We start from the raw sequence: 8,068 nt of genomic DNA, 5'->3' as shown, positions 1-8,068 counted from the left end.
GCATAGCCTGGTTGATCGTGTATTGCTGGTAGGCTAGTGTTTTTATTTTAGTTTGAATAAAGTTTGTTTTCGCTCTTTCCTTTAACGTCCAGGCAAGTTTGTTTTGTATAATATTTGATCGAATTCAACACCAATTTTAAATGTGTCCGCGTTTTGATAGTCAATGAACATTGGCGTTCTCATTGCAGAGGCCGGTGCGAGGTGAACCGTGAAGAACCGTCACGAGCTGTGAATTCCTACTGCGATATGGCCACAACGGAAACGAACTCCACGGAGAGGTTTGTGTAACAATTCACGACATACCCAGTGTGTGCAGGGAACCACGACCGTCAGTGACTCTGTTCTGCGATGAGTGTGCACGGAGTTGATGAGCGAGCGAGAGGTGGACGTGGATTACAGCGTGAGCGAGCGGTGTGCTCAGGGTCTACATGGACTACAACGCCCCACACCATTGGCCCCGGAGGTGGTGGAGGACATCAGCCGGGCCTCACGGAGGCCTGGGCAACCCGAGTAGCTCCTACGGGCCAGGTGAGTGCCAACTCGCCCGCAGCAGCGCTTTGAGGGGCTCACACTGGCTTCTTGGAAAATACGAAAATCACGTTCTTACCACCCCACCATTACTCTCTCACCACCCTCTCACCACCCCTTCAACCACCCTCTCACCACCCCTAACCACCCTCTCCCACCACCCTCTCACCACCCTCCCATCACTCTCTCACCACCCTCTCACCACCCCTCCAACCACCCCTCTCACCACCCCTCCAACCACCCCTCTCACCACCCCTCTCACCACCCCTCCAACCACCCCTCTCACCACCCCTCACCACCCCTTCAACCACCCCTCTCACCACCCTCCAACCACCCCTCCACCCCTCTCACCACCCCTCTCACCACCCCTCTCACCACCCCTCTCACCACCCCTCCACCACCCCTCTCACCACCCCTCTCACCCCCTCCATAACTCTCTCACCACCCCTCCACCACCTCTCACCACCCTCTCACCACCCTCCAACCACCCCTCTCACCACCCCTCTCACCACCCTCCCATAACTCTCTCACCACCCCTCTCACCACCCTCTCACCACCCCTCTCACCACCCCTCCAACCACCCCTCTCACCACCCCTCTCACCACCTAACCACCCTCTCACCACCCCTCTCACCCCCTCTCACCACCCCTCCAACCACCCCTCTCACCACCCTCTCACCACCCCTCCCATAACTCTCTCACCACCCTCTCACCACTCCTCCAACCACCCTCTCACCACCCCTCCTATAACACTCTCACCACTCCCTATAACACTCTCACCACCCCACCCATCACTTCTCACCACCCTCTCACCACCCTCCAACCACCCCTCTCACCACCCCTCTCCCATAACTCTCACCACCCTCTCACCATCCTTCCAATGACCCTCTCACCATCCCTCCAACCACCCCTCTCACCACCCCTCTCACCACCCCTCTCACCCCTCCCATAACTCTCTCACCACCCTCTCCACCACCCTCTCACCACCCCTCCTATAACACTCTCACCACCCCTCCCATCACTCTCTCACCACCCTCCTATGACCTCTCGCAACCCCTCCCAATCACCCTCTCACCAAGCAAATTCATATGACTAGCTCTGACAGGACACCACTCGCGTGATCTCACCAGGTCACTGCACAACGTAAGCACGCTGTCTGTTGCACACCATCACCTGGGACCCCGTAGCAGTCGTACGCAGCGGTGTGCGCGCGTCCCCCATGAATGACGCACACGGCAGGTGAATTCAACCGTGAAGGCCGATCGTGCGTTACATCCAAACGCTCTTTGTCTCGTTTCCTACCATTTTGAGGTGTTATGCCTTATGCAGTGAGACGGAAACTCCTCACTGTGGGTTGGCAATATCAGAGGCCCCACTTACAAGCGGCCGAGGAGCAAGCTGGGTTTATGCATTAATAGCGCAGCATGCCATGAACATAACTACACAAAGTGACAAGAAGTTCAGGTATAGCGTATAAAATGCATAACGATGGTCTCGTTTGGGCTGCAGGTCCGTTGGCTGGGACGGTTAATCGTAAGGTTCTATGAATAAATTCTGTCTCTCGCTCAATCAGTCTTCTTGAAATTTCTTCCGCCTTTGACACTGTTTCACCCCACTTTTCTTTCGACTGTCTCTGACGTTCGCATCTCTGGCACTCCCCTCTCCTGGCTCCCCAGTCTCCTCCGACCACTCCGTGGCCTCCCATTCCCCTCTCAGTGTTGGCCTTCTCCAGGGTTCGGATCTGGGTTCCTCGCTATTCTCTCTCGATATTTCACCTCTTGAATCTATTACTTCCTCTTTCTGCTTTCCTCATCATTTATTTGCTGACAACGACAACCCAAGTATTTATTCTCCGTTCCCTCTCTCACCTCTGACTTGTCCACTTGTATCTCCTCCTGTCTGCCATACAGTCCTGGATGGCACTTCACTCCACTCTCAATATTTCCAAAACATCGATCATTTTCTTTCCAGCCTTTCGCTCTCTTCCACCCGTACCCACCATCTCCTCCCCTCCCTCTCTCTGTCCTGCTTCCGCTGCCCTCAACCTTGGTGTCACCTTTCACTCTTCCCTCACTTTATCCACCAAAGTCTCCACTACTACTCACGTCTCACGCCTTCATCTATTCAACATCAGGGAAATCTTCCCTCTCATTTCACATTCTGCCCCCAAATTCCTGGTTCATTCTCTGATCTTGACCTGTCTGGACGAATGCAATTCTCTTCTTCTTGGCCTCCCTACTTCTGCCCTCACCCCTGCAATAAATTCAAAATGTCTCTGCACGGGTTATTTCAATCTCCACTTTAACTCTCACACTCTGCCTCTCCTTCAACTCCACTGGCTTCCTGTTCACTCCACCACTCTCTTTTCTGATACCTGACGCTCATCTTTAAATCTCTTCATGGCCTTGCCCCACCTTATCTTGCATCTAATCTCCTTCCATTTCCCCTCTCATCCTCTTCGTTCCCAATCTTCTCCATCTCTCTCTGTCGCTCCTTCTCCCAGTGCCCAATCAAGTCTTTGGTCCTCCCTCCTTGCACCCCAACACTGGAATCAACTCCACTGTACATGAAGCAGTCCCCCTCCTTAACCTACTTCCATTCCTCAATCAAAGCCTCGCCTCTTCTGTTACCCATTCTCGTCCCTCCCCTTGCCCCTCCACTTCCTCCCTTTTGTGATCACTAAGTACCCCTCTATCACCTTCACTCTGTCTTCAATCCTTGCACGCCCCTGTCACCTTGTTTAACTATGTCAAGCACCTAGAGTGAAGAAGGTGCTCTATACATGTAAATTAGATTAGATTTATAGAAGCAGAAGTAACTTTAATCCAGAATACAAAACTAGAGAAAGCCCTTTGGGAATGATGGCTAAACGGTGCGTGGTATTTTTATGATTATTATACCTGCAGTATTAATCAGGGCGGCCGCTGACATAGAACCGCGGACGTCCGAAACAAGCAGCCAACGCGCTGCCGCTGAGCCGCATCACTGAAGCGCTTTCTACTGAGGATTTCCCTCGCGTGGAGATGCTTTAGAGCAGCGAGGATTTCCCTCGCGTGGAGACGTTTTAGAGCAGCGAGGATTTCCCTCGTGCGGAGACGCTTTAGAGCAGCGAGGATTTCCCTCGCGTGGAGACGCTTGCGGGGCAGGCATCGAGGAGCACGCCGGACCACTGCAGTTCTGTCTCCCACGTGTGCTGCGTCGTTGACATTGTCACATCAATGGCCTCGTCACCAAGCCAATAAGCATCCTCTGGGTTGTTTTTCATGGAAATAAGTATGGACGTTCCTGTCAGGCCTCGCTCAAGCTGATCGAGTTGCGTGGCTGGGTCTGCGGTGTTTGCGTGGCTCGGCTCTCTGTCGGTTACCTTGCAGGTCAGAAGGCAAAGGCACTTATTGGCCGGGCAGAGAGAGCATTGCCTCCATGGTGGGAGGGTGCCCAGAAGACATCATCTTCACGTCCGGAGGAACCGAGGTATCACTGGCCCACTGGGGCCGCCGACGGCTGCCCAGGTCCTCGGGGTGTACGCTGGCGGTCATCACCCCCCACCCCCCCCTGCTCGCCCAAGTGCAGCAGCCGCGTGTCTTGAACAGAACAGGGTGGCCGGCACTCATGACAATAAGGGGGCTGGGGTTAGATTCCCGACCCGAGCAGCTTTCTGTGTGGAGTGTGTGTGATGTTCTCCCCCTGCTCTGCATGGGTTTTCCTGCAAGTTCTCCGGTTTCCTCCATAGCTAAACAAACCCCAATACACAGGAGCCAGTATTGGCCAAAACATCCCATGCTGAAGAATGATCTGCAAAGACTCAAACGGGATCTACGCGGGCAGCAACTTTGCCTCCCTTCTGAGAAAACTTGGCAGTACCCTCGTGAAAGTGAGGCTTCACCACTCGGTGAGGCTTTCCTGGTGAACAAGCGTAGCAGCAGTAATGAACGTGCCCACATGTATTGCAGCATGCACGTATCCTGTAGAGGCAAACCTGGCAAGGAGCGTTTGCTCGCTCTGGATTCTTGAGGGAGGCCTTAGACCCTTGGCCTGCTTTAGGCTGCAGGTGCCACCCTTTTTACGCATCTTAAGTTGTAGAACAAAGGAAAATTAACTAAATTAGCCTTAATGTTTAACATGCCGCTTGAAATATACAAGTCACACTGTGTTTAAAATATTATGAACATTGCTACGCAATTAAACTCAAATAGAACATCCGGCCCCAATCTTCCACGCGGTGTGAGTCTACACGGCAGCCTCTTTAATGCCTCGACTTAGGAACACGCAGATGGTGGACATGGATGTCTACATGATTCAGGTGGTTAAGCTCAGGTGGTTAAGGGACTGGATCGAAATGAACAATGGATCATTGTTGCAGAAGTAAAAGAGCAGCAACCAATTGTTATTTATAAAAATATATTTCACCTGGAAATCGCGTTGAGGCGAAACACGTGCCATTTGCAATGTGTTCATAGCCGCCGATGGACGGGTTACCGGGATTAACTCGCTCCCGTGTTTTGCTGCGCCAGGCAAACAACTTGGTGCTGCACACGGCTGTGAAGCACTTCTGGAAGACGCGGAGCGCCGGCGGGCGAGAGGACGGGGTGCCAGCTGCGGGGAGCCGAGGGGCGGCGCTGCCGCACATCGTCGTGTCCTGCCTGGAGCATGACTCGGTGCGCCTGGCGGTGGACAGCCTGGTGGCGGAGGGCCGGGCAGGTACAGGCAGAGCCCCGTGTCACCACGGGCCTCCGCGCTTTGACACCGGCACCACCTCGACAACCAGACGCGTGGCGCGGTGCTGCAGGTGGCGGCCAAGCGGCAGAGCGGCGGCTCGCGATAGGAAGGTGGCGAGAGTTCACATTTTGGTTGGGGGTTGACTCGGCACATCATCGCTCGGTTGATAAAATAGGTACCACTGGCAAGTCAGTCAGCAGTGATTGTCCTGTGAATAGACTCGCCCCCGCTGTAGGAATGTGGATTTTTCTCTCACTGGCTCAAGGCTGTAAAAGCCGGAACCACCTGGACTCGATCTCCCGGTCACCCACATTCTGAGATTGCTCTCTCTCCATCACGATGCTCCTCATACATGGGGCAGGGCAGCATCGCTTGTGCGTTTTCCAAGCAATAATTTATTCAACGTAAAAATGAACAGCGCACTGCAAGGACACAACAGGAGAAATATAATTACACTTGTTTTTTTATTTTACCAGGTAAGACCTACTGGGCTATATAGCTCTTTTTCAGAAGTGGCCTTGCCACAAACAATAGCTCAATGAAGTGGCTTACGTGGATTTATAGCAGCCAAAAACCGGAAGACCCGGAGAAAAATCCATGCGACCACAGGGAGAACATGCAAACTCGAAATATACAGTTTTCACTGCCGACGTCAGTGATATCATTTGTTCATCTGGAAAAACCTCACCGAGGCTAAATAAATGGGAAGTATCCTAAAAAACTGCAAATGTGAGGAGGTGTAACTCGCAGACGCTCAGCCGAGGCTGCGGAAACCTCAAATCTAAGTTGATGCCCGCTTTCCATCCCATCGCCTGGCCATGTTTCCACCGCTGGCGTCTTGCGTGCCTCATCGACCCTCCGTATGAAACTGTCATCGTATTCTCGGTCACAACGTAGACACGCAAACTAACAAAACGCCGCTCCCCCTCATCTGGTGCAGACTTTACGGCAGTGCCAGCCTCGTGGGTGACGGGGCGCGTGGAGGTGGACCAGGTCCTGGCTGCCATCCGCCCAACCACCTGCATCGTGTCCATCATGCTGGCCAACAATGAGACCGGCATCATCATGGTGAGGCGCACGGGGCTTGCGCAAGGCTAGGACTGGGGTGGAGCCAAGTCGAGCGGTAGGGATGAGCCTGAGCTGGAGCTAAGCCTTGGGTTAGGGAAGGAGACTTAACAACACACGAAGGTGCGTTGCTCACGCACACATCAGGAAGGCCCACTCCCACCGTGCTATGCATGTGTAAATGCACGTGGTAACTCTTATCTATTACAATTTTAGTCGTCGTGCGTTTTGGTGTTTTGGGCCTGTGGTCAGCAACTGTTAATAGTAAAACATGTTTGTGATGCATGTCATAGCGCACATTGCCTGCCCAGTGCTCCCAGTTGAAGGCGACGCGCTGCCAATGGGGATGGCCGCATCTTCAACTCTCTTTGAGCCGATGGCCTAGCCCATATTTCAAGAGCCGCAATGCATGTGAATACGAGACAGTGTTCCTAGAAAAATAACGTCACGAAGCGGCGGTCCTTAAAGAGCCGCTTGTGGCTCTGGAGCCGCAGGTCGCAGGTTGCCGATCCCCGACCTAAACGAGAACACGGTCACACGTCCAGCTCTACCAAGCTGGTGGTTTAGGCAAGGCTGAGAGCACCTTTTTTTTCTCACGTGTTGTGCGATGTACTCACTGCTTTGTGCGGTGACATTTTGGTATCCGGCTCTCAGAACTTTTTTGCAATACTTTGACTTTCCCGTGCACGTGGATTGTCACCGGAGTGAGTAAACTGAAGGTTGACGGGACCGATGCTGTGGCGCGGGCTCCCATAGGAGACCACGGCGCTGGCTCCGCCGTCTTGCCGTAGACGAGTCGATCGCACGGCACCCTTCTCGGACGCGTTGCCGAGAAGCGGCGGCGGAGCAAGAGGGCGAATGTGCCGCTAACGAGCACGTGTTTTGGGGCAGCCGATCGCGGAGATCTGCCGGCGCGTGCGTGCAATGCGAGGAGGGGCGCGATGCCGCGTCTCGCCGCGTGCTGCTGCACACGGACGCCGCCCAGGCCCTTGGCAAAATCAGGGTCAACATCGAAGAGCTCGGGGTGGACTACCTCACCGTCGTGGGGCACAAGGTACCACAAACACGAAGACAAAGGTCCCCCCGTGTAGACTTTTAAGAGGCCGCTGGGGCAAGTGCTGTTAGCGAGTAGCACCTATGAAGGCCGTGCGACACATGAGGGGTGAGTGGCCAGCGTCACACCCGACCGCCTTTTAATGCTCTGTGGCATCAGGCCGAGTCAACTTAGGGGAGGCCCACGACTGGTTTATAAATATTGTGACTGATTTTGGCCGTGAGCGGGAATCAAACTTGGGTCGCCGGGTTCGTAGCGCATTGCACCACCACTCCCTTTACACAAAGACACAAAACAAAATTCCCTTACTTAACCTCAACGGACTCCATGGGCAAGCACTCTTAGCCTATCTACCTATTCTTATTTTACCAGGTAAGGTCCATTGAGCTATACAGCTCATTTTCAGAAGCGACCTGGCCACAAATGATAGCTCAACGAAATGGCTTATCATCACGTGGAAATTTATATCAGCAAAATACTCTAAACGCATGTTTCTAAATGTGGGGGGGGAAACTGGAGGACCCGGAGAAAAATCCACGCAACCACAGGGAGTCGGCATCGAACCAATGACCTCCTGCATCCCAGCCGAGGGAGTTAACATCTTGCCACCGCGGCACCCCACCGTACACACACCTCACCGTACACACACCCCACCGTACACACACCCCACCGTACACACACCCCACCTACACACACCCCACCGTAC

At 53.7% G+C, this 8,068-nt stretch overlaps 1 pseudogene; it reads left to right on the top strand.

The window, feature by feature from the left end:
* Positions 1 to 246: 246 nt before the first annotated feature.
* On the top strand, positions 247 to 7,456 carry LOC133339816 (selenocysteine lyase-like; annotated as a pseudogene).
* Positions 7,457 to 8,068: the final 612 nt, after the last annotated feature.

Source organism: Lethenteron reissneri, unplaced genomic scaffold (assembly GCF_015708825.2).
Source record: "Lethenteron reissneri isolate LAM-NWPU_2019-01 unplaced genomic scaffold, ASM1570882v1 scaffold_374, whole genome shotgun sequence".
Taxonomy (NCBI): domain Eukaryota; kingdom Metazoa; phylum Chordata; class Hyperoartia; order Petromyzontiformes; family Petromyzontidae; genus Lethenteron; species Lethenteron reissneri.
Note: the sequence above shows the minus strand (reverse complement) of the source record. Positions and strands in the feature narration are given on the sequence as shown.